Source organism: Schistocerca piceifrons, chromosome X (genome assembly GCF_021461385.2).
Source record: "Schistocerca piceifrons isolate TAMUIC-IGC-003096 chromosome X, iqSchPice1.1, whole genome shotgun sequence".
NCBI lineage: Eukaryota > Metazoa > Arthropoda > Insecta > Orthoptera > Acrididae > Schistocerca > Schistocerca piceifrons.
The window spans coordinates 270135938-270162410 of NC_060149.1; the positions used below are offsets into that span (position 1 = coordinate 270135938).

The 26473-nt window shown below is 43.7% G+C and overlaps 1 protein-coding gene across 1 annotated transcript in view; it reads left to right on the plus strand.

The window, feature by feature from the left end:
• The window catches only part of LOC124722303 (plexin-B), a 968210-nt gene that overhangs the window by 531054 nt on the left and 410683 nt on the right, over window positions 1–26473 (plus strand). The gene's annotated exons all lie outside the window — the stretch shown is intronic.

Here is a 26473-nt window from a genome sequence, read left to right on the forward strand (position 1 = left end):
TAACGGAAGCCAACACAGCCTGGAGCTGTGTAGGTGCGTTCAATAAGGAAACTTGTAGTTTCCTTGAGATCGTAGATTTTGGATTTTGGCAGACTTTTTAAAATTATTGTTTACATACTTGAGAATTTCTACTCAGAATACCTCCTACCTACAGTATTAAAGTTTTCCTCATCTTGTTTCCAAATCTGTGCAGACAAGACTATGTACTACATGTACTGCCTTGGTCTTAGTCTAAAATTTTAACTTTTTCTGCAAACGTTTTTACGTCCTTGGGATTAAAAACAGAAACAAAAAATTGAAATACTGACTCAGATATGAAATCATACGTGTTTTGTCTATCTGTTATTCTTAAAGTTGAAATATTAATAACTAGAGAATCTAACTTCGTTAAATATTATTACTCGTGTTTCAAGATACCCAGCACAATGAAACTTAACGCAGGAAGACTGCGAGTGCAATCTTTTATACAGCATGCCTTTTTCTGAAAATATAATGAGGGATTTATGTGCCAACGTAGCCCCTAAAAATAACGACAGCTTGTTGGCTCTCATATCCATAAAGGTATAATAAAGCTGAGCATACCGTTCGTTAATGAATAATGTTATCTGAGTAATGCCATCAGGTGTCCCTTTACACTGTAGCCAAGCCCGCACTCTCCGACTGCGCCTCTACTTACACGGCGATTATTCATAGACTTATGAGAGCGATATTAGTCTATAAAAGAGATCGTGTAGTGCAAGGCAAATTTTGTCACGTTTTTCAATGTATTAAAAATTACTGTCCAAAGCGTTTATAGGTATAGCCATTACCGGCAGCGGCGTGGTCATTCGTTCCAGCTGCTTCGTCCGGACTTCCGCGCAGCATAAAAGTTAGTGCGGTAGCCGCCCTCAGAATACGTTATCACAAGAAAGAGAACGCCCATATATACGTAACGCGTAAAAATTAATTTTTCAGCCACGAAGAATCAACTTTCGTATTTAAGACTTCTTTGCTTTAAAAGCCAGAAGCGAGCGAAGAAACACAGAGTGAAATATCCTTTTATTCTAATAGGGATTGCGGGCTCTTTCTCCGTCTGCATTATTACGAGAAGACCGTTTGGCAGAGAATCAGGTCTTTCGCAATTCCTCTGAATCAGTCGCGCGGTTTAATTTCTCATTTGCAAATATATTTCATCTCTGTGTGCCATGCTGAATTTTTGCGTCTTCTTCTCTTTTCCTTACAAAAAAACTCGATATACCGCGCTAGTTGGCTCGGTGCCGCTGCAGTGTATTCCGCAGACAGCGCAAGATAATGCGTAAACGAAAACGCGCCAGTGTGGGTGCGTCGTTTCTCGCATTAGCATGGCGCTCACTGGTCGCCTCGGAGTTCGACTCGCTTGTGCCACACTTAAAAGAGGTTCAAAGGAGTGCGTCTTTTGAAGCAGACGTAACGTAAAATGGTAGATACAGAAAGAATTCTATCGCAGTAAAGTCAATAGAACTGTTTGAAATACCGAAATAAGTTATAAATCTTATTTATTTCAGTAGTTGTAGCATTGCACGTCACCATGATCATACAGGAGCATAGCGTATGTTTTCAAACGACGTGTACCAAGAAAGAACACACTATAAATCGAATCTTTCATCGTTTTCCATTCATTTACCGTAGTGGCTGTTTCGATTTTAATACGATTACCTGTGTGCGCCACAGAGGTGAGGTGCTACACATTCACCGTCGACGTCGAGGTCATTAGGGATGGAGAACAAGCTGTTTTAGAACAAAGTGGGTGAAGCAAAGTAATAGCGGTTCTCTCTAGGAACCATCCCGGCATTCATGCCATATGGTTAAGGTAAACAATAGTCTTCTTCAAGGTAGCTGGTTTTTTCGACACACTCTACAGACAAATGTGACTACTACATGGCGTTGGAGGCAATCACTGACATACGACACATATCATTGACAACAAAGACGTACAGGACCTGATACAACGGACAGAGAGGCGGAAAACGAGCTGCCAGATACAGCAGCGTAGCGACACTTTCTATAGCCTAACTTCTTTTAATAACAACCCACAATAGCAGCGCACGAATGGTATGAGTCAATAGCTTGTTATGTCGCCATGCTCTGAACATAGCTGTTACCGTTTGCATCTAACAAGATTTATCTAATATTGTATAAGAAACACGTCTCTTTTCGAGTTTAATTGTTTATATATATCTCTAAAACTTAGCACACTATCTGTCAAATGTATTCGGACACATATAATAGAAGATTAATGTGGGCTGTGTCCACCATTCGCCTTTATGATGACTAGAACTCTGCTTCGGCCACGTGCAATGAGGTCTGTTGAGGAATGGCAGCACATTCTTGCTCAATAGCCGAAGCCACAGGAGTTAATGATGTTGGACGGTGGGGTCTGGAACGGTCAGAGGCTGGCGAACAATACTCAGGCAGTCTTGGAACAGATGTTTCAAGCGACTTTCTTCGTAATGTCTCGCACTGAATTATGATATTCAAGTCCACCTATTCTGCAAACAGCTATCCTTTTCAGTGTATAAACATTTTTCCTTCAGGATCTGCTTCATACGAGGGCGTATTCGGAAAGTAAAGTCAGATTTGGCGCGAAATGGAATCCACTGTGGAAATTCAATGAAGCACTGTACAGATGTGTTGGGCAGTGTCTCTGGTATGCCCGTCGATGGCGTCACGTCGCTCTTTTCAGTGGTGGTGGTTGTTGGGATGTTTAAGGGGGACTAAACAGCGAAGGTCATCAGTCCCCCTCTCTTTTCAGTTCTGAAGATATATTAAGCGTGTAGAGATGCCGACAACAACAGTGTCTCCCACCAAGTATGGGAGCCTGGTGAGAGATTTCGCCTGGAGCTATGCAGCCCACATAACACAAATGTCATGCGTTTCTTTCTTCAATGCAACGGATTACGTGTTCTAAAGGAACCATACTCACAAGTAACTCTTCAGACTTATCAAAATACAGTGTTTGCCACAATTTAGTCTGTAAGCGCGTCTCTTGTTAGAGTTTCCAAATCAAATGGTGACGATATACATTTTATTTTGTATTCTAAAGTTTACTTAGTTCGTTAACTTAGATTCGGTTTTAGAGTGTTGCTGCGGAGTACTCAGAATTAAGGTGCTTCTCCAATTCAGATTCATGAACCTATTATCTTCATCCTCAGATGGATGGGAAACCCTCTGCTCGTGCAGTATTCGAAAACATGACTCAGAGGCATTTCGAAATAACATACGTTGTAAGCATGACCGTTATGGTGTAGTTCAGTCCGGGTATCAGCAGAGTAGCAAATCGCTCGTTTTGCAGCTTACGGTGATTCCGGCGGCGCACTGCTTCATCTTCTCGGGCGCTCCTGCGACTGCGCCGGGGTTCCGCCAGCTCATCGGCGGTATCCTGGAATTAATAACAGCGTTCGGAAAATATTCGGCCGGGTCGGAATGCGACGCGACGCCTAACGGGCGCCGTTTTAACGCCTCGCCTCTCGGATACGGCGAGCCCGCAAAAGTTAATTAGTTCTGCGCTCAATGGTCAAACTTTAATCCGGAACGGCAATCCGGGTGGCGCATTCATTCTGGCAGCCTTATTTCGCGCTGGCTGTTTGGAATGTGTGATTCGCCCTCGCAGGAGCGCGCTGCCTGACCAAAAGCTTCCGGGTGTATATTCCGATCTGTGTGTGTGTGTGTGTGTGTGTGTGTGTGTTTGTGTGTGTGTGCGTGCGTGTGTGTATCCATGTACTCGGAAGGAAGGGAACAACAATAAAATGTAGACAGATAAAATGGGCCCGCCTGATAGACGAAGCAATGCAGCGCCACCGCTCGACTGCCGTTCCCCCTCCAGCCCCCAACACCACCAGGATTTTACCTACCATTTCCAGAAAAATCGTTAATCGGGCGCAAAGCCACCTTGGCGGCAAACAAACCTCCTAGGAATGTATAATTTTTTCTCGCTACAGTCATTAAATGTTATAAAATTATAGCAACCATTTGTTATATAGGAACAAATAATGTCATGTTCTTTTTAATATTTTTTGCAAGCGAATTTTGATAGCTGCAACATAGTTGAAGAATTTTCTTGTGTATACAACAGCAGCAGTTGTTTCGTTGTTAATTATCAACCGATTTAGGCCCATATTAAACCATATTCAGGCTATATAAAATACTATCAGCTGAGCATCATACAGAACCTATCCATACAATATGTCCACTTCCTGGCGTACAAAATTTGCCAAAAGTCAACTGCAAATTGTTAATGCTAAAATTTTTGTGACTGTTAGTCGACCATAATCTGATGCACCCGGAGTACGGACGCTTCGTGTATCTCCCTGTGCACTTGAAGCCCGTCAGAGTGTGCTCAGCTGTTCTAACGACTAGAGAACTTGCTCGTGAATCTATTCAGACTTCCACAGTGTATATGACAGTAAAAAATATGGATGTGGTTTTTGTTTACTGCAACGTCACCGCGTGCTTCCGTAATGGCCACGGGAGGCGAAGTGCAATAATTATCGTGGTTTGGTAGTGCAGGCAGAGTAGGAATGACGTCTACATGTTGTTTTCCTTGTTGTTGTTTTTTGTTGTTGTTGTTGTTGTTGTTGTTAGTTCGAAGACTGGTTTGATGCAGCTACTCTACCCTGTGCAAGCTTCTTCATCTCCGAATAACTATTTCAACCCACATATGTTTGAACCAGCTTACTGTACTCGTCTCGTGGTCTCCCTTTGCAGTTTTTACGTCCATACTTCCCTCCAATACTAAATTAGCCTGATGTCTCAGAATGTATCAAATCAACCGATCCCTCCTTTTAGTCAAGGTACGCCACAAATTTCTTTCCTCGACAGTCCTTTTCAGTACCACCTCATTAGTTACGTAATCTACTTCCTACGTAATTTTATCACTATCACTGATGCGACGTTTTGATAAGTTATAGCTTCATGACTAGGTTCTCATAACTTATAACTTCATGAGTATTCTTTAATATAATGATAATTACATGTAACATTTCACAGTTGAATTTTGTCAGATTTTGCATACCAGCAAGTGGTTATATTGTAAAGATAGGTTTCGTATGATGCTGAACTCGATACACTACAGGCCGAGCCGGCCGCGGTGGTCTAGCGGTTCAGGCGCTCAGTCCGGAACCGCGCGACTGCTACGGTCGCAGGTTCGAATCCTGCCTCGGGCATGGATGTGTGTGATGTCCTTAGGTTAGTTTGGTTTAAGTAGCTCTAAGTTCTAGGGGACTGATGACCACAGATGTTAAGTCCCATAGTGCTCAGAACCATTTTTGAACTACAGGCCGAAGTAGGCTGCTCAACGATGACTAAGCAAGTGCAAGTTTGTGTACAATGGAATTCTTCCATCTTGTTATTTTTATTTCACTTTGTTTTATTTTCAGAAGTTAATGTCACATCGGCGACAGTGCTACAGACGGTGTATCAGCTCTCGGACGATTCTGGGTTGAAATAGGTCATCTTCTTGATAAGCTATCCCAGCGATAATGTAGAGTGAGAGTAAACAGTAATAGTAAGAGGGCTGCAGGAATCGGCTTCTCACGTTGTCTGAGTAAATTAATTGTGTCAAATTATGGTTATAATAACTGAAACCACTCAACACAACAGAAAGAAAAGAAATTACTATTTATCCTTATATAAATCAAACATCGCTATGGCCAAAATGTAATCACGTAGACAGGCATCCAGGAATGACAGAAAATATGAATATAGACGGCATATCTGGTATGGAAACTCTGCTTGTTCTTGTAGTCAGGGTTTAAAAACACAAAAGTTCATCATAAACTAAAGCAACGTCGGGAAGGAAAAGGATGAGGAAAAACTCAGCGCGTTCTTTTCCAATTAACCATCTCTGCATTCCTCTTAATGGGTGTAAGGAAACCACGAGAACCCCAGATATCTATGACTGCGCAGGAATTCGGACCCTGTTCCTGCGGGATCCTAGTGCCTTGATCACTGCGCCACTCGACTCGGTTCCACAAATATAGGAAAAATCACAAATTTAGTCATAGTTTAAAATAAAGACACTTCGGCCTGTAAGTAGCGCCTCAGTGCCAGCTGTCAAAGCTGTTGCACCTCACTTCACAGTAGCAGCTTCTGTCTCACACCAAAACACGCAGCTGCCTGCTGAGTACAGATGGCACCAGATGGTTTACATGTGCTGCTTTTGTGACAGCATCATACTCCATTAAAGTCTCAATTGATTTATGTTTTTAAAAATTGTTTTTCTCGTGACATCCCTTGTTCACGGAACTAAATGAATTACTGCAATGCAGTCTTCTTTCTTTGTGCAGTGTTCTACGTCTTATAAGTTTGTCTTGTGTTGAATTTTTGAACGTTATTTATTTTTTGGGATTTGGGAACCCACTGTATAAGGGCGTGGAGCACGACCTCTCGTATTTCTGTCTTGTTTTTGCAGATTCCCTAGAATCCGTCCAATGTTACTAGCGCAATAGTGGTACATGAACTATAAGGGCTTTTAAGAAAGAAACGAACTGGAGACTGTGACCATAAACTTGTACCTTTATTTCAAAATCATTGCCCAGCAATGTTCAGGCACTTGTTCCATTGTTACGCAAGATGGTGAATGACGTCTCACAAAATGCCTCGGGCTGCATTTCGAACAAGTTCCGAACGTACTGTTTGACGTCTCGTCCGAGATGAATAATTTGCCTCTCAGAGATTTTATTATTATTATTATTATTATTATTATGTAGCATTTTGTCTAGTGACAGGTACGTGTCTTCGCACGGAGAACTTTTGACGCCAATGTTCCCTGTTTCAGCTTCTTCCTTGAGTCTACCATATCGTCTTCCGTCTTTCATGTCATCCAGATGTTGGTCGGCCGCGGTGGCTGAGAGATTCTAGGCGCTTCAGTCCGGAACCGCGGTCGGCCGGAGTGGCCAAGTGGTTCTAGGCGTTACAGTCTGGAGCCGCGCGACCGCTACGGTCGCAGGTTCGAATCCTGCTTCGGGCATGGATATGTGTGATGTCCTTAGGTTAGTGAGGTTTAAGTAGTTCTAAGTCCAAGGGGACTGATGACCTCAGATTTCAAGTCCCATAGTGCTCGGAGCCATTTCAACCATTCATCCAGATGTTGAATTCTTCTTCCTCGTTCTGTAGTTCCTTTGATCTTCCCTTCGATGACGTCGTATATGAGCCCCTCATGTCTAGGAATGTGTCCGATCCCGTTAGCCTTCCTCTGAAGAACTGGATTCGGAACAGTTTTCTTCTCTCCTACTCTTCTCAGTATATCGCTGTTTGTCACCGGATCTGTCCACGTGATCTTCTCTGTTCTTCTCCAGCACCACATTTCAAAATTTTCCAGGTATTTCTCCTTCATTCTTTTCATGGTCCACTTCTCTGCTTCGTGCAATGCAATGCTCCAGATGCAGCACTTCACCACTTTCTTCCTTACTTGCTGCGCGTGGGATTAGCCGAGCGCTCTAAGGCGCTGCAGTCATGGACTGTGCGGCTGGTCCCGGCGGAGGTTCGAGTCCTCCCTCAGGCATGGGTGTGTGTGTTTGTCCATAGGATAATTTAGGTTAAGTAGTGTGTAATTTTAGGGACTGATGGCCTTTGCAGTTAAGTCCCATAAGTTTTCACACACTTCCTTACTTCCAAGCTCAACTTGCTGGTAAGCACAGTCCTCCTCTTGCTGAATGCGGCTTTGACCATGGCGATTCATGCTCGAGTTTCATTTGTGCAATGGGCATCCTTTGACGGCAAGCTACACAAGTACCCGAAGCCTCTCCATGTATCTATGGCGACAGTTACCCTCAAAGGTTTCTCCCGTTCTGATATCTGCATCACTTTTGATTTGCATGATGTTGATTACCATGCCATATTTCCATCGACTTTCCACCAACCGGTTCATCATGTGTTGCATTTTTCTTTGATTTTTGGCGAGCACTATCAAATCATCTGCATACTTGATGACGTTGATGAGTCGTCCTCCCATCATGATGTTTCCGCACCCTTTCAAAGCATCTCTCGCCAGCCATTGTCCATGTAGGTTTAAGATACTCGGCGATAGACAACGTCCTTTTCTGACACCTGTTCCTTTTTCATGCTGTTTGTGTCTCCCTAGTTCAGTCACACCTTTACTCTCTTCCCAGATACAAACTGAGAATTAGTGTCCGGTCTCTCCAGATGAATCTCCTTAAGGATATTCATCAATTTTGTCCAGCTGACTGTCAAAGGCCTTCTGCCAGTCTATAAAACAAATGTAAAGTTTATCATTAACCGAGCAAACTCTCCCCAAAAAAATCCTCACCATGCCGATGGCGTCCCTGATTCCTTTTCCTCTCCTAAATCCAAATAGTCCTCTCCCACTACTTCTTCAATCTTGTGTTTCAGCCGCGTGTTGCGTATTCTACCAATGACTTTCGCCTCGCGAGATATCAGGCTACACTCCTTGGTTTGTTGTTTCCTCTCAAGAGCAACCATTGTGACGTCAAAAAGCTCCTCAGGCAGTTCTCCAGATTCGTTGGTTTTGTTGATGAGTTGCATCAGCGCTTCAGCTATCTTTAGCTCACCAAAAATGGCATAATCGTGGGGAAAAAGGTCGTGAATGCATTGAGGTAGACCGACAACCTCCCATTTGAATGCAGTGTGGTGTTTCAGACCTTGAATCATTGGCTAGAGGAATCCGTCCTTCACTGAATCGCTTCTGCCACTCCTTGACCCTTCCAGCGGACACGTAGTGCTCTCTCCACCAATATTCGATGAATTCTCGTTCCCCGCATTCCGTCCGCTGTCAGCGAACATACCATGCCCCTTTGCTCTTCTTTCGAGGCCTCCATTTTCCTGGTTTTAGGCGGAGTGAGTACTGTGAACGGTTAACGTGTCCGCGTGCTCATACTGCCGTCATACGGGTGTGACTCGATGTGTCTCTAGCGGCGAGTGTCTGATCTTAGCAGCCAGTGACATTACGATACTTTCAGGGGTTTAATCTTACACCGCCCGCCTCATTTCCTTTTGAATCTCGTATTACAAAACTCATAGATCATTTGTAATAAACGCAACCATTATTTCATTTCGGTGAAACTAACAACGACCAGAAGGGAAGATTCATCTATAACTTCCTTATGAGAAGAGAATTCACTATGATATTCTGAATTACCTGTAAATCAATGCGACTTACCCTTCAAAAAGGCAGTTACTTATTGTCTGTCGCCAGTAAGTAGCTGTTTTGTACCTAGAGTACACTTCTCCATGACTTGCCAAATGATTCCATCACTAATCTGTGTCAGAATTAAACGCGAATTGAAAACTGCAACAGGCGCGAAGGTGGGAAGTGTTGTCAGCTAGTGCGTGCACTAAAGCCTCGGTGATTAATTCTCTTAATGTGCACCCTACGGTACATTTTGCCCCGTCGATTGTCCCACGCTGCGGTTACTCTATTGGCAAATTGTAACCCATTCAGCTGATGCGATCTGGTACGGGGCGCTGTGCACGTCCTCATTTAGGAAAGTGGCCCTCACAGATTTACGTCACATTGCCTGCTGCCTACGGTATTAGCGATGCGCAATTACGTTCGGCTACATCAGTCAAATTGTCCCAGCCATATAAATCAAATTGTAGGCAAAGGAAGCGACTAATTACCGTGCATTGACAGAACTGCAGGGCACAAGCGCTACACTGTTAATAGCGTGGGTGACCAGCTCCAGACTTTCTTGTCACTCGTTTATCGACACTTACCATTTCTGATTTCGTCTCTGATAGATGACATAGAAACACACGTCAGGCATACCGGAATGGACAAAAATATGAAGACACAAAACCACAACACATTACCTTGCCTACTACGGTGTAGGAAACCCACTGGATCTCTAAACAGCTTCCACTCGTCTCGGAATGGATAGATACAGGTACTGTAAAGTTTTCAAGCGAATCTTATATAATTCTTCCTGCAAAGCAGTGGAAATTCAGGTAACGATGATGGAGATTGATAGCGTTCATGTACCCTTCTCTCCAAAGAAGACCACAAAGGCTCAATAATATTGAGAGCTGGTGAGTGGTGGCCAGGGGAGATGCGAAAATTCACCCTCGTGCTCACAAAACCTGTTCGGGAACAAACCTTATACCATGGCATGGACCTGATGATCGAATATAGTCACATCGAACTTGACAGTAACGAGACACTGCAGAGTACCTATGGGGCCCATAGAATACCACAATATGGCTGCCCATTTCCTCACAGAATCCCAGATTTGTTTGGGAATCTAACTGCCCTGAAATTTCATGCTTATGGAGCTCCCTTCACGTCGTGTTGATGCTGACAGGGTTCGCGAGTGATACATCCAGTTCTGCAGTGACTTTTGGGACTGTTGATCCCTTACTTTTCGTGAAATACTCTTCAATCACCCTCTGTCTCCATCACTCAGCACATACTTTCGTCCGCGTTATGACTAAGCGGACGACGTTTTTCCGCCTTGCCTGTGTGCAGTACAAATCTTCGGTACGGTACCTCGTGAAACACTAAACACTTCGGCTACCTTGGCTACGGAATCACCCAGGATACGAGCACCAATAATTTGCCCCCGTTCGAATTCAGTCAGCTCCGACATAACGCACACACAACTACACAGAACATTATTCTGGCAACGTATCGAGGAGATTGCACAGCTGCCGGTCGTGTTCAAAGACAGTAGGCTTGTTTGCATCTGCATTTATGTTCAAGAAAGCATTTCTCACGATGTTTCCATATTTTTGTCCAACCTCTATACATGTATGCAGCTGTGAATGCAAATGTTGTTTGTGATTACCGTTGCTGGAAACAACAGGTCCCAGTTTTATGACAGTTGGTTGTGACGTCTACCCCAACTGGTGAGCTTGGATGCAATTCATTACTTTCTTGTGTTGGATAGGTCTGCTCCAGAGTGAAAGCAAAAGTTAGTCCTCTGTGTTACTAAGCAGCAGCAGCACTCCGTCTTCAGGCCACAAGTGGCCCACCGGGACCATCCGACCACCTTGTCATCCTCAGCTGAGGATGCGGATAGGAGGGGCATGTGGTCAACACACCGCTCTCCCGGTCGTTATGATGGTTTTCTTTGACCGGAGCCGCTACTGTTCGGTCGAGTAGCTCCTCAATTGGCATCACAAGGCTGAGTGCACCCCGAAAAATGGCAACAGCGCATGACGGCCCGGATGGTCACCCATCCAAGTGCCGGCCACGCCCGACTGCGCCTAACTTCGGTGATCTGACGGGAAACAGTGTATCCACTGCGGCAAGGCCTGTGTTACTAAGCTTGTCGGAATTTCCAGCCTACCCCTTTGGTTAGAAGATTTCCATTGAATGAAACAAGTGGCAGTTTATTAATTTGTCTGACGAAAGTGTTCCGATGCACTAGTGTACATTGTCAGGAATTGTAACTGAAGGGACGGCACCATACACGAGATACTCATAAGGTTTTAATTATCGGCTCGAAAAAATAAATTGACGTAATTAAGTTTTTGCTTGTTGGCGGGTACATATCTGCAGCCCTGGTACGCACTGAAATCCTCGCATCAGAACACCGTAGGACGCGGCCAAGAGGAGCAAAATAGAAATGGCGCAGACTCCTCTAGGGGTGTGCTAGCGTACTGTGGCGCAGAGATTCCAATGTGTACTACGGCTGCAAGCGAAAACAAATAATTAATTACGTAATTTTTTTTACCGAGATCTGAATTAAAACTTTATGACTGTATCTCGTGGAAATAAGACACAGATAGGCTGTAGTTGAATGAAACGTCAATATCCATGCGACTGGGGTTATAACAACCCAAGGCTGTCTCATTTTTCTAAACTAAATCGTTCGATACTGGATTCTTGGTAGATGAATCATCCGATGCCATCAAATTCTCAAGTTCAATTTTTTGTTATGTAACCCAGTTTTTCATTACATTCGTCCTTGTTTGTTATTTCACAGTACATTTTATAAATTATAGAAACATTTTAGTATGATTGATACAAAAGAAGAGATTGACTTCAGAAACGTAATGATCCTGACATTTGCTTCAATCGGTTTAAAAGAATGAACAAAATAATATTGTATAAAATACAAATATTTTTTATACACAAAAGTATTACATGAAATATGAATTTAATAGATGTTGTCGAAAATGCAGAGAACATTTATTTTATTGAAAATATTCAGATACATATGTCTCCGACTTTTGAACTCTTTTTAGTTGTTATTCGCGTCTTTACTGCAAGTAGTTAGTTGGAAGTTGGTTTTGAAAAGATAAAGGAGGTCGGACAGTTTGTTAATTAATGATTGTCATAAGACCTTAAGGCCAAGAGCCAATTTATATGGAACTGTATTTGAAATTGATGTCAAACATTACTGATATTGAACAAAGAGCTCGTAATAAATCGGCGACGTTAAAATGGCGTTACTGTTCTCAGTCATTTCGAGATGAAGACCCAAACCCCCCCCCCTCATTCCCCCCCCCCCCCCCCCCCCAGAACCTACTTCCACAGGTTCCATGGGTCACCATGTGAATATTTGTTGTTGACTCTCGACCGGAAATAGATGGCTCGCGTTTTGCAATAGGTGTAGATCAAACCTTGAAGAAATTGGGTCTACCCCTGGACGACTGTAGCCATTACAAAAGAAAAGTACTGACAAACATATAACAGCCACACGACAGTATTATTAAATTGTATCTTTAATTATTCATATCTGTACCCTATTCCTCTGTAAAATACTTATCACAAAGTTAAAAGTTCAGTGAAGTACTGATCGATGTTTGCAAGACTGAAACAAAAGCTTTTCGCTGAACACGAGATCCATCGGCAAACGGAGACACCATTCCTGCTGAAATTTTGTGCGAATACATTCATAAAATACGCTGTAATGGCCTGCATCACCTTCGTAAAGTATGCTTTCATTTGCCACGAGATCCATCAGTATCGTTGTAGACCACATTGCCGCAAAGGCGGTATCGTTGGTTTTGTGGTCAGTTTTATGTATAGCCGGCGCCGAAAGGCATCCCAGGACATCACAAAATGAGAAATACGATTACAACCCCTCTCATGCGTACATTAATATTCGAATCCATGACCTTTAATAGGGAATTGTCATCTGTAGGGGTACCGCTAATCAGGCTAGTAAACAGAGCCCTACCTGTATGCATATTGCAGCACCTACCTCCACAGGTTCCGTGGGTCACCATGTAAAGATTTGTTTTTGACTCTCGACCGGAAATAAATGGCTCGCGTTTTGCAATAGAAAACATGTGCATCATTGATATTTGCCGGTTAGTATGGAAATTCCGAAGGAAAGTAACTTCTCCGAGGAGCATCCGTGCTTCAAATGAAATTCCTATCCTCTCCACTCTGTTTAAATTACTGAACCTAAGACACACATATGATCGTATTTGATACGTTAAAGAAATATGTATGTCCCAAAATAGTGTGAAAATTACGATAACACAATCGACAACTCAAAATTTAATTCACTACCGTATAAAGAAGAAAGCAGAAATGGTTATAAAATAGAACAAAACTCATAAAATTAAGTAAACGATAACTACGTTTGTTTCTTTTCTCACTTGCTTCCAAATTCCATTCTTCTGGACCTACATAATGCGGTAAGCATCAACATTAATCACATACATCAGCTGCATCTGGTCATACGTCATTCTGTAGAACAGTAACTACAGCCTATCATTTGAGAAAGCTTAAAAGTGATGAAGCTGTAATAACAGCTCAACGAGTTATGTACGTGCTACGTGCGTACGAGTAGGTAGCTCATAAACACAACGAGGGGCACTTAAAGTCCATAAGCTCCTGAAGTACATATTTATATGTGCCACAAAATCATGTGAGCAAAGTCTTAGTCATAACAGTTCAATACAAAGATTTGAAAGATAGAAGATTGATTACATGCCAATTCGAGAATAGGCTAGATACGAAAATGTCACGAACTGGGTAAGAAAACTGTTTAAACACTGAAAATTGTACGTCAGAATATTTCTACACCACGGCATTGGAGGCAAGGGCAGCAGTGTGCGCCTCAGTGGCATCGTCTGCGTCACCTTTCACTTTATTATTCAACTGCGTCTGGTTTTTTTTATCGTGAATATAATTTTTATATTTGATTTTCATTATTAAAATCAAAAATGGTGCTGAGACAGTCAACTGCTATTCATTACCTTTCCATTGGACTGTCCCACGCGAAGCATTTTACGTAACTATTAACTGCCGAGTTATTATATAGAAGATATTTGCGACGAAGTTTCCACGTACAGGCAAACGTTGTTGCCATGGATATTTGCACTTGTAAAATGAACGTGGAATCTGGCTTTATTAATTAACACCTGAAAAATATTTCTGTGATACAAACTGACGAGGAGGCCAGAACACACCATCACCCTCCCCCCCTCCCCCCCCCCTCCCTCCACCACCATCCACGCGTCTACGCTATAAAATTGACGAAATTCCTGCTGAAAGAAGTTCCGATAAAAACTTACCAAATTCCTCACTGAAACAACTTCTCTTGCAAATGCCAATTAAATTGCAGATCCTTTATCTCTGACCGCAGTTTTTTGTGTGGCGTTTCTCATACAAGCAATACACGCTTTAAAACTTCTGGAGAGCTGTAACAAATAGCATATGTCTGAAAAAAAAATTTTTGCGTTTTTCACCGAGAGCTGAAGCGTGTTTGTGAAATTGTTACTTTCTCGGAAAGAAGCTAGGGTAATAAAACAATCAACTTCCGGCAGTTAACGTGCATAAAAGCAAATATTGGGTACATGAATGGTTTTCATCTTACGCGAAAGCAAAACTAAGTTCCTGCACTTTTTTATGTCAAATCATTATGAATGCACTTCAGTGCCAAACATTGCATTTTCTTCTATCTACATCTACAGCTAGTGCGTACTCTAATTATCATTCTCCTCTGACGAAGAGAATACCACTTCATTTGCACCAACTAAAGATGCTGTTACTGTGTATCCGGTAGAAGCGATCTTCTCTACTCCGTCATTCACACGAAACTCGGATGCAGCGTTATACGCCTAAGCAAATGCGACGGTTGTCTATTTCTGCTTTTCCATGTACGTGGCGTCCCCATGTTTTCTCTCGCGGACGTAAATTCTATTTCCAGAGTAGACACAGAGGTACCATTTCTATAAACACGTAAGACATTATTTTGTAAATGTCAGAGAGAGAAGGAAAAGTGTAGTTCCGTTTCTTCTGTGAACTTGAAACAATTGTTATCTGATTAAAAATATGAGGACACGTATTAGTGGACATTGATATGGGATGTGTCCACCCTTCACCCATATGAGACTTGAACTCTGCCACAGACACTTGATGTGTTTGAATGTCTGTGGCGAATGACAGCCGATTCTTCCTCAAGAGTCCAAAACCAGGGAGGTAGTGATGGTGGAAGTTGAGTTTGGAGCGAAGTCGATTCATTCCAGAGGTGTTGCAATGGGTACTGATCGGGACTCGGGGCAAGTAAGTCCATTTCAGGAATGTTATTGACCACAAACTATTGACTGCTTTGTGGCAGGGTGCAGCTTTATGACAGGGTGCATTGTCGTGCTGATACAAATTGCCTTCGTCTCCGAACTGCTCCTCTACTGTATACAGTAGACAATGCGGTAAAATGTATTAATATCCTTCCACATTTAAGGTTTTTTTAAGCGCAGTAAGGTGACCACACCCTAACCACGAAAAACACACCACCATACCAAAACACAACCTCCTCCACAGTTCAGTGTCGGCACTACACATCTACAGCCGTACGATGTCATCTATTGTACGATTACCAGTTTCAGTGCATTATTGCACAGTCTTCAGGCATTAGCTGCTGCTGAGGTGGTTAACACCATCCATATACACGATGCATCAGTGGCCAACATCTACGACTGGTTTTTATAGACTACTTGTAACCTCAATGTTGTCTCTGCAACCAGAAACTATAAAGTGACATTTAATTGCTAGTTGAAATGAAATGAAAGTATGGCACTGTTGGCCGGCAGTCCCCGTTCAGGTTCGGCCGCCAAGTGCAATTATTATTTCAGTCGACTTGTGTGCTGATGATGAAGATGAAATGATGGTGAGGACAACACAACACAGAGTCCACGAGCGGAGAAAACTTCCAACCCGGCCGGGAATCGAACCTGGGCCTGCTGCATGGGAGGCAAGCTCGTTACCACTCAGCTAAGCTGGCGGACAATTGATAGTTGATGGTTGGAGAGGCAACATCGCGGTTACAGATAGTCTGCGAAAACCAGTTACAGATGTTGGCCACTCATGCATCGTGTATATGGATGGTGTTAAGCCCTCGGCATCAGCTAAGGCCTGAAGATGGCCCAGAAACTGGTAGCCAACAATAAATGACATCATAAGGACGGCTGTAGATGTTTCATTTTCTTACATACGTGAACCGCCGAAGTCCTTCAGACCTCCAATCATACAAAAACACATTATGGCAGTTAACGTTCTCTGGCATTCTCCAAAACCAAACCCTCCCATCTGGTTGCTACAAAGTATAGAGCGATTCATTAATCCAAGTCACCCGTTTCTAGGCATCCAGTGGTGTCGGTCGTTACGCCAACTCAGCCTTCGCTTAGCACTGATTACTGAAATGTTTAGCTTATGAGAAGCTCTTCAACCATTGCTCCACATTCTTTTAACAGTAACACAGCTACTGTCCTAGTGGGACTTCTGGTAAACTTTGGAACTCACGAGTGATTCCTTCCGCTCACATAATCCGATTTACACACATCAAAAAAAGTTTTGCATCACCTCTGTTCCGAGAGTTCCGGGACTTGTACAGAAAATTAGAATAGAGATCAACACAAACATCATTCCGCCCTTTTTATTGCTCATGAAAACCACACATTGCGTGTTGTACCACCATACAGCGAGACCTTCAGAGGTGGTGGTCCAGATTGCTGTACACACCGGTACCTCTAATACCCAGCAGCACGTCCTCTTGCATTGATGCATGCCTGTATTCATCGTGGCATACTATCCACAAGTTCATCAAGGCACAGTTGGTCCGCCGGCCGTTGTGACCGAGCCGTTCTAGGCGCTTCAATCCGGAACCGCGCTGCTGCTACGGTCGCAGGTTAAAGTCCTGCCTAGGGCATGGATGTGTGTGATGTCCTTAGGTTAGTTAGGTTTACGTAGTTCTAAGTCTAGGCAACTGATGACCTCAGATGTTAAGTCCCATACTGCTTGGACCCATTTTATTTGAACAGTTGGTCCAGATTGACCCAAATGGTTCAAATGGCTCTGAGAACTATGGGACTTAACATGTGAGGTCATCAGTCCCGTAGAACTTAGAACTACTTAAACCTAACTAACCTAAGGACATCACAAACATCCATGCCCGAGGCAGGATTCGAACCTGCGACCGTAGCGGTCAGGCGGTTCCAGGCTGAAGCGCCTAGAACCGCACGGCCACACCGGCCGGCACAGATTGACCCACTCCTCAACGGGGATTCGGCGTAGACCTCTCAGAGTGGTTGGTGTGTCACGTCGTCCATAAACAGTCCTTTTTAATCTATCCCAGGCATGTTCGATAGAGTTCATGTCTGGAGAACATTCTGACCATTCTTGTCGAACGATGTCGTTATCCTGAAGGAAGTCATCCACAAAATGTGCACGATGGGGGCGCGAATTGTCGTCCATGAAGACGAATGCTTTGCCAATATGCGGCCGATATAGTTGCACTATCGGTCGGAGGATGGCATTCACGTATCGTACAGCCGTTACGGTGCCTTCCATGACCACCAGCGGCTTACGTCCGCCCCACATAATGCCACCCCAAAACAGCAGGGAACTTCCACCTTGCTGCACTCGCTGGTCAGTGTGTCTAATGCGCTCAGCCTGACCGGGTTGCCTCCAAACACGTCACCGACGATTGTCTTGTTGAAGGCATATGCGAATCTCATCGTTGAAGAGAACGTAATGCAATTCCTGAGCGGTCCATTCGGCATGTTGTTGGGGCTATCTGTACCGCGGTGCATGGTGTCCTGGTTGCAAGGATGGACCTCGCCATGTACGTCGGGAGTGAAGTTGCGCATCATGCAGCCCATTGCGGACCGATTCAGTCGTAACACGACGTCCGGTGGCTGCACGAAAAGCGTTATTCAACGTAGTGGCGTCGCTATCAGGGTTCGTCCGATCCATAATCCGTAGGTAGCGGTCATCTACTGCAGTAGTAGCCCTCGGGCGGCCTGAGCAAGGTATGTCAACGACAGTTCCTGTCTCTTTGTATCTCCTACATGTCCGAACAACGTCGTTTTGGTTCACTCCGAGACGCCTGGACACTTCCCTTGTTGAGAGCCCTTTCTGGCACAAAGTAACAGTACGGACGTGATCGAACCGCGGTATTGATTTGTGTATTTGCAACCATCCTCTACAATGCTCGACGATCCCTGTCCGTCAGTAGATGAGGTCTGTCTGATGTTGTTTTAGCTATGGTTGTTCCTTCGCATTTCCACTTCACACTCACAGAACCAGTATTCGACCTGGGCCGCAGAGTTGCAAGGGTTTATATATCCCAGATGCATTTGTTACTGGCGTAACTTCCAAATATTAGTCCACGTTCGAAGTCATTGAGCTCTCCTGACGGACCCATCTTGTTAGTGCAGCTTCTTTATCGACAGTACAGTACTTGTCGCCTCCCTTTATACTGACGGGTCCGCCTCTCGTGACATCTTGCGATCATTCCCGTAGTACGTAGGGGCTCCGAATATTTTCGTTCAGATAGTGTATATAATAGGTTAATCACTCAAATTGGTACCATAATCGGTGAGGTAGCATTCATTTTCTGCAAATTTCATAGAGTATTTGCCAGGGTCTAAATACTGTATACTTAAATCTGTTGGTTAAAAAGCAAGCGACGTGGCGTAGTGGTTAAAGCGCTGGAAACTCCTTCATATAGACGGAGGATCAAATGTCCATACAGCCATCCAGATTTTGATCTTTCTGGTTTCCCAAAATCATTTACGTCAAATGCTCAGATTCTTCCTTTAATGTTCAGACGGGTAATTCCGCTCCATTATTTTCTGCCGCGCGGTCTCAGGCGCCTTGCCACCATCCGCGCGGCTCCCTCCGTCGGAGGTTCGAGTCTTCCCTCGGGCATGGGTGTGTGTGTTGTCCTTAGTGTAAGTTAGTTTAAGTTAGATTAAGTAGTGTGTAGGGACCGATGACCTCAGTAGTTTGGTCCCATAGGAAGTCACCACAAGTTTCCAAATTTCCATTATCTTCTGGTCCAGGGCTCCCGCCCAGTCAGTCACGACCACACCGTCGCCGTGACGTTGAAAGTTAATCTTCTTCATCTGCAAAACCATGTTTGTCCCTTCTATAAAGTAAATATACGTAATACGACCTGTTGTGGGTTGGCAGGAGAGCCAACACCGTATTATTAGAGGAAGCCGAAAGGCACGCGTTTTAGCTCACGCAGGCTGGCGTGAGGTCTGGAAATTAGACTTTAGAAAAACGGACGTAGCTGGTGGAATACTTAACTTTAATCCATAAATGATGAGCGTCGCTCTTGACTGTACATGATCCAGTATCAATAGTAACTGGTAATGGCGCCTTGCTAGGTCGTAGCTAATGACGTAGCTGAAGGCTATGCTAACTATCGTCTCGGCAAATGAGAACGTATTTTGTCAGTGAACCATCGCTAGCAAAGTCGGTTGTACAACTGGGCGAGTGCTAGGAAGTCTCTGCAATTGCTCGGTCTGCAATCACTGATAGTGGCGACACGCGGGTCTGACGTATACTAACGGACCGCGGCCGATTTAAAGGCTACCTCCTAGCAAGTGTGGTGTCTGGCGGTGACACCACACGACCCACATGAAGAAACATATTTTAATTAAATTATTAATAAGAACGGTAACGGTAATATTTAAATGGTCGGAGCACCGGTGGTAAATATTACGTTTTTTGGCAGGAGACCTTACGTTTTGTGTGTGTTGTAACCATCTGAGGATGTGAATGGATTAATTGTAACTAAAAGTGACAAGATCACTTATTCTACGACGAAGAAGACGCAAAAATTCCGCTGAAAGCCTTTCCATTTGTGCTTCTTCATGTATAGTTAAGGCTTGATTGCTAACTAGTACGAAGCGATGTCCTGTAGAATCTACGATACCTGACTCGTCCTCGGAAAGAGCAGGGTTCAATTCCCCGATCGACCGTCTTGATTTAGGCTTTCAATCTTTTCCCTGATCACTTCTTGGTAAAGGCTGGTTACGTGCTTCAACAGCTCCACCTATTGTTCTCTCCCCCCCCCCCCCTTTAAGTCAAAGCGCGTCTTCCATCTCAATGCTGAGAAGACTTTAACGTGTGTTCTCTGGGAGACTGCAAGCCTTACCACATCTGTCCAAGGAAGGGTCCGCTTAGACGGAATGCGATCTGTGCGCCCGGCAAAAGCACGTTGTAGGCTGCCCGCCAAACAGCTTCGCTTCCTGGACGGCCTCGTGCGCTCTGTCAGTTTTTTACAGCAGCACAGTGTTAAATCACGGCCAACACAAAGGCTTTTTTTCAGGCCTTAGTAGCAACACATGGTGACATACCTTACGACTGCACGGTTCGATGGCCTAACAGAGGCGAATTTCTCGAGCAGTTCTTTGCCATTCGGGAAGGAAGCGCTGTGTTTATGGAAATGAAAGTGGAAATTTAACCATATCTGAATAGCGACTAATGGAAGAGGGCGCAGGCTTTCGCACTTACATTACTAGGCAGTTGAATAATTTACATATACGCCGTATGTTGAGAAGTATGCCGATATCTATTAGGGGACATTTAAATGCGGTGTCTCCACCCTTCGCCTTTATGACGTCTTGAACTCTGCTGGGAACACTTTCAACGTGGTGTCCGAATGCCTGTGGCAGAACGGCAGCGATTATTCCTCAAGAACCAAAACTAGAAAAGATAGTGATGGTGGACGCTGAGTCAGGGGTGAAGACAATGTTCTATCTCACCCCAAAGATATTCCACTGGATCCAAATCTGGACTCTGGACAAGCAAGTCCATTACAGGAATGATATTGGCCACAAATTTTGACCTCACAGGTACTGTTTTGTGACAGTGTGTGTTGTCATGTTGATACAAACAATCATTGAACTGTACCTAGCCGGCCACTGTGGCCGAGCGGTTCTAGGCGCTTCAGTCTGGAACTGCGCTGCTGCTGCGGTCGCCGGTTCGAATCCTGCCTCGGGCTTGGATGTGTTTGATGTCCTTAGGTTAGTTAGGTGTAAGTAGTTTCTAAGTCTAGGGGACTGATGACCTCAGATGTTAAGTCCCATAGTGCTCAGAACCATTTTTAACTGGGTACATTGGTATGCATTTACATGAAATGCGACATAGCCTATGGCGTAGTTTGCATCAACATCATGTTGCGTATAGCTTTATTGTGTTATGATCCCACGCTGAACAGCATTCTTCTACTTGTGGCAGCGCAGAGATAGACACCATAGTTATGACTTGTGTAGTCCTTCTATCGGAAACCTCTTTCTCACTAGTCAAATGAGGAGCACTATGGGACTAACTAACCCAAGGACATCACACACATCCATGCCCGAGGCTAGATTCGAACCTGCGACCGTAGCGGTCGCGCGGTTCCAGACTGAAGCGCCTAGGACCGCTCAGCCACACCGGCCGGCTTTCTCACTAGTCGTTTGGCCACGGAAATCGCCATGTAATGGAGGTAAAAGTCGACATCCATTCAATAGATCGGGCACTGTGTGAGCGACAATGTGGCTTTGTAAACAATGCAGTCTGTCAGTATTCCTCGAAGGGTCATTTCACGTTCAGACCGTGCGCGCGTTGCCACTTTCAAAATGGTTCAGATCAAATGGCTCTGAGCACTATGGGACTCAACTGCTGAGGTCATTAGTCCCCTAGAACTTAGAACTAGTTAAACCTAACTAACCTAAGGACATCACAAACATCCATGCCCGAGGCAGGATTCGAACCTGCGACCGTAGCGGTCTTGCGGTTCCAGACTGCAGCGCCTTTAACCGCACGGCCACTTCGGCCGGCTGGGTTCAGATCGCTCTGAGCACTATGGATCTTAACTTATGAGGTGATCAGTCCCCTAAACTTAGAACCGCCCGGCCACTCTGGCCGTTGCCACTTTACAGCAACAAGATTTGTCAGCACAGGAAAGTACTCGCTGAATTGGCGTAGACTGCTGCGACATCATTCGAACATTCAATCAGTACCTCCAGTCAAAAAACAATGAATATCTGTATCGTACTGTTAACTAGCGGTTAACGACTCAAACTAATTATCACTAACTTGTTTATTGCATAGGTCTTATCAAATGAATTTAATCAATTCAGTGGCAGCAGTTGTGGCTGAACGTTACCATTCACACAATTTGTGATGGCTGTGAATCCTATTGCAACAAAAATATTGGTTGTTTTATTGCTAGCATATTGTTTATTTTTTATGTAACTTTGATAACGCTGCTGCTGCTGCTGCTGCTGATGATGATGATGATGACGACTTCAGAGAGATTAAACATCTATGATCATCAGTCTCTTATTCACCTCTCAGGATGGAATATGTGTACCCCATCTGTTTGTGTGTAGCGTAAATCCCATGTGCAAGTGTGACAACGTTAACTAAATGTTCGCGTAGCGTGTATCTGAGGCTGGGCATGGGCACTAGCCCGTTACTTACCGAGGGGGATGTGGGGAAACCGCCTAAAAACTACATCCAGGATGGCCGGCTCACCAGCCCTCGTCGTTCTGCGAGTTAAATTCGATTTGGATCTGGCTCACCTACCCATGTCCCCAAAGCGGCACGTTAGAGCACTCGGCTATCCGGGCTATTTTCCCGTGAATAACGTAGCAGTACATATGCCAGACTGTGGTTGGGACCTGACCAGTTTTCTTCTCAGTCTGTCATATCGGCTTTGGCACAAGAGATATAGTGTTTGTCCTATTCAGTAGGTACAGAGCTGGCATTAGGCTGCAACCAGTGGGCGCAGGCTCCACACGTATAATCTGTCAGCCTAAATCACTGAAGAGCCTACATTTTTGACGGTAGAGTTGACTCCAGTTCAACTGTAGGGGATAGTGGATACGATGTAGAAACTGATTTAAAGACTACACTGAAAGCGCGAGAGGACTTCCAAACTTAAGTAGTACATTATTATGACAGGCCAGGTAACTTTTGTTGTATGCTCAACTACTCTTCAGACTGACGCAGATAAATGACTCTGTCATTCAACATACTCATCCAGTCTGTTTAAACAACAGTCGGAAGGTTCTATGAATCGTTCAGTTCCTCGACGATAGAAATCCGCTCCTTTGTCACGGAGCCATTTCAAAACCGCTGTGTGGACGACCTCGTCGTTAGAAATTCTCTTTCCTCCAGATGTTTTTTCAGTTTGCGGAAGAGATGGAACCCGCATGGTACAAGATCTATCTTGCAGGGCCGGCCGAAGTGGCCGCGCGGTTCTGGCGCTGCAGTCTGGAACCGCGAGACCGCTACGGTCGCAGGTTCGAATCCTGCCTCGGGCATGGATGTGTGTGATGTCCTTAGGTTAGTTAGGTTTAACTAGTTCTAAGTTCTAGGGGACTAATGACCTCAGCAGTTGAGTCCCATAGTGCTCAGAGCCATTTATCTTGCAGGAGAATAACGCTTTTGCTTAATTTTCTCCGATTACTGCCAATCAGTTCATTGACTGGCTGGACATTGTCGTATATGGATGATGCCAATCGCCTTCCTTCCGGACCAGCATCACCCACCTCCGTGCGGCGCTGGTCGAATTGTTTGCACCATGTGACTACTGCTGGACCGGACATTGCATTTGGGCCAATACTGCCAGAGTTTCGAAACGTTAAAATCCATCCTTTTTGGGGTACCGTACCTCAATGTACCCTTGTAGAATCAAAAATTATTTTATATTCTCGCGTCCGCAGGTGCTGAAAGCCATGATGTTAAGAAGAATTCCGCTAACACCTCGTAAAATTGTTGTTTATTGAAACACAACCGCTTTCGAGGTCTAAAGCAACATCATCATGTACAACCTATATGGCAAAGAGTACAGTGTCATCACATTTTGTGGATACTGAAATTAAAAAAGGAACAACGTTGAAAGGTCATATGCATACCCATCGCTCCTAACCAAAATTTACTATTCAGTGAATTTGTTGATACTATGGTGAACGAAAACAAGGAAGACGTGCTCCATTCATGTAGGACTAATTGCTTACAGGGGAAACTTGCGGTTACAGAGCCATGTTTGAAAACTTGCCTGTATCTAAGAAGAAAAGAGAAAAAAATAAATATTTTAATTAATAAAATAAAATAAATATTTCATCTTGTTTCGGTCCATACCATCTCCTCCGAAAATGTTGAAACGGAAGAGCTTGCAATAGAAGAGACGTGTTTCAAAATATCAATGATGTACAAATGTTCATAGCTCTTAAGGTAGGGAGACCGGGGAACATTTACTATGATTTTTTTAGATTTTATTATTATTATTGCTTCGTGTATATACCCGGAAATCAACATTACATTCAAAAGATCAAAATAATTTTACACAAGCTCAAATCGATTGCGTAAACGTCCCCGGGTATGGGGCAAGTTTACGCACCCAAGGGGACTCGTTCACGCATATCGTAGAACACAGTAATGAGTAAACAAAACACAATAGTGAACTTTTCTTAATATCGTTTATTGCCAGTAAGGCTTTCTTACACCAATTAACATGATCAAATACAAGAATTTTAACTATGTTTTTTCATAAAAATAAGAAGACGCCCATCTTTTTCAACTGAAATTTCAGTTACAAACGACGGTTGTGTTCTTATCATTAAAATAAAACGTAATTGAAGTTAGCAATTGAGGAAAATGGATGCAAATATTAACAATATTGCAAAAATTTTAGTGGTTGTAAACAAAGTATTTGCCGAACTTCCGCCTGTGAGCGTGATAAGGCCCACATAGAAGTCTGAATGATAATTAAAGGCCTATTCCTCATCATTGTCCGAGTTGCTATTTATACACACAAAAAATGTGTTTGCTGTGTCACTATTTTCTTGAGCCCAACTTTTACATCTAAGGCACTAGACCCATTCTTGATTCCTTTTTGACTGGTTGTATCGTTTCAAGCAGTAAATAGAAAGGCAATTTCCATATTCTTTATAAAACTGCTGATGATTATAAGAGAAAGGAAAAAGAATTGAAAGGGACATTCGTTGAGACGGCAGTGCTTGCTAACAGACAACTTGCAAGCACTAGTTTGCGAGAGGATATTGAGAGGAGGGAGGAGATACAAGACGATAGACGAGATCAAGGGAACCGGAAATTACGCGCACATGCAGAGGATGGCAGAAGACAGGAGAGTTACTATGTGGAAACCTGCCTTTGGGCCGAACACTAATGGTGTCAGAAGTAGGCCCATCCACGTCTTTCCTCATTGCTTTTAGCAATTTTTCCCCTTCTCAGTCCTTGCTCTCATAGAATTAAATCCTTCTGTTTGATATTCTTTATTTTCAAACGGCTGTTTTAGCAATTTCTACTTTTTATTCTCTTTGCCTTCTTTTTTTTATACTGCGTTTCCAACTGCCGTTGTCTTAAAGTATCCTTGTCTGGGATATTAGTTAGGATGGCAAAGCAAAACAGTGCGTAAACGTGTTCCAACAATACTGCGACTGTGTAAACGTGCCCATCGCCATATTCGAATTAGTTTCTAAACTACAGTAGTAACTTTGAGGCTTTCAGATTACACAAATGTACCTTGCAAAGTAGAATTACCTCCTGTAAACGGACATATATTTATTCATTCTCAATTCAAAAATATCCCCCCTCGGAGCGGCGGTATTTGAGGAACAAAATTTGCTCTCCTTGCACAAAAACGCACATATGTTCTTCGCGCTACGACGTTAATTCGACTGGTGCCACGAAGTTTGTGAGAGCCATCAGTAGATGACAGCACTAATCTTCCACTGTCTCGGTAGCGCTGTACAAGAATGATTCCCGAGAAAAGTAAACATGCGCCGTGTGTTAAACTGCCTCGGTCCCACCTATGCGATTTAGAGCCCGTGTTTTACGGGATATTTTTCTTGTTTTGATCCATGCTACGACTTCTGAAAGTTGTCTACCCTGCAGTCTTAACAACAGTACCGGTATATGTATTCCACTGTCAGAGGTCTCAGAAATATTTTCGTTCATAACTTTCAACTCGGTCGTTTCGGAACTCCTTGCTCAAACTGATACATTTACCCTTCTCGATCATCCCCGAAAGTCTGTAACATCATCACGGAATCACCGTGTATGACACAGAACTGTGGTGTGATATCATCGAAGTCAGACAAGGGATGATGAAGCTGTGCAAGATGTTAGCCATAGTGATCAAACCATTTTTTTTCTTTCTTTCTTTTTTATCTCAGTAGGGCCTGCAGCATGAACTACGTCAAAATACGATATTTTACGAGTAATAAATTCCAGTACCTGCCATGTAATATTTATCTGTCTCTATCTAGA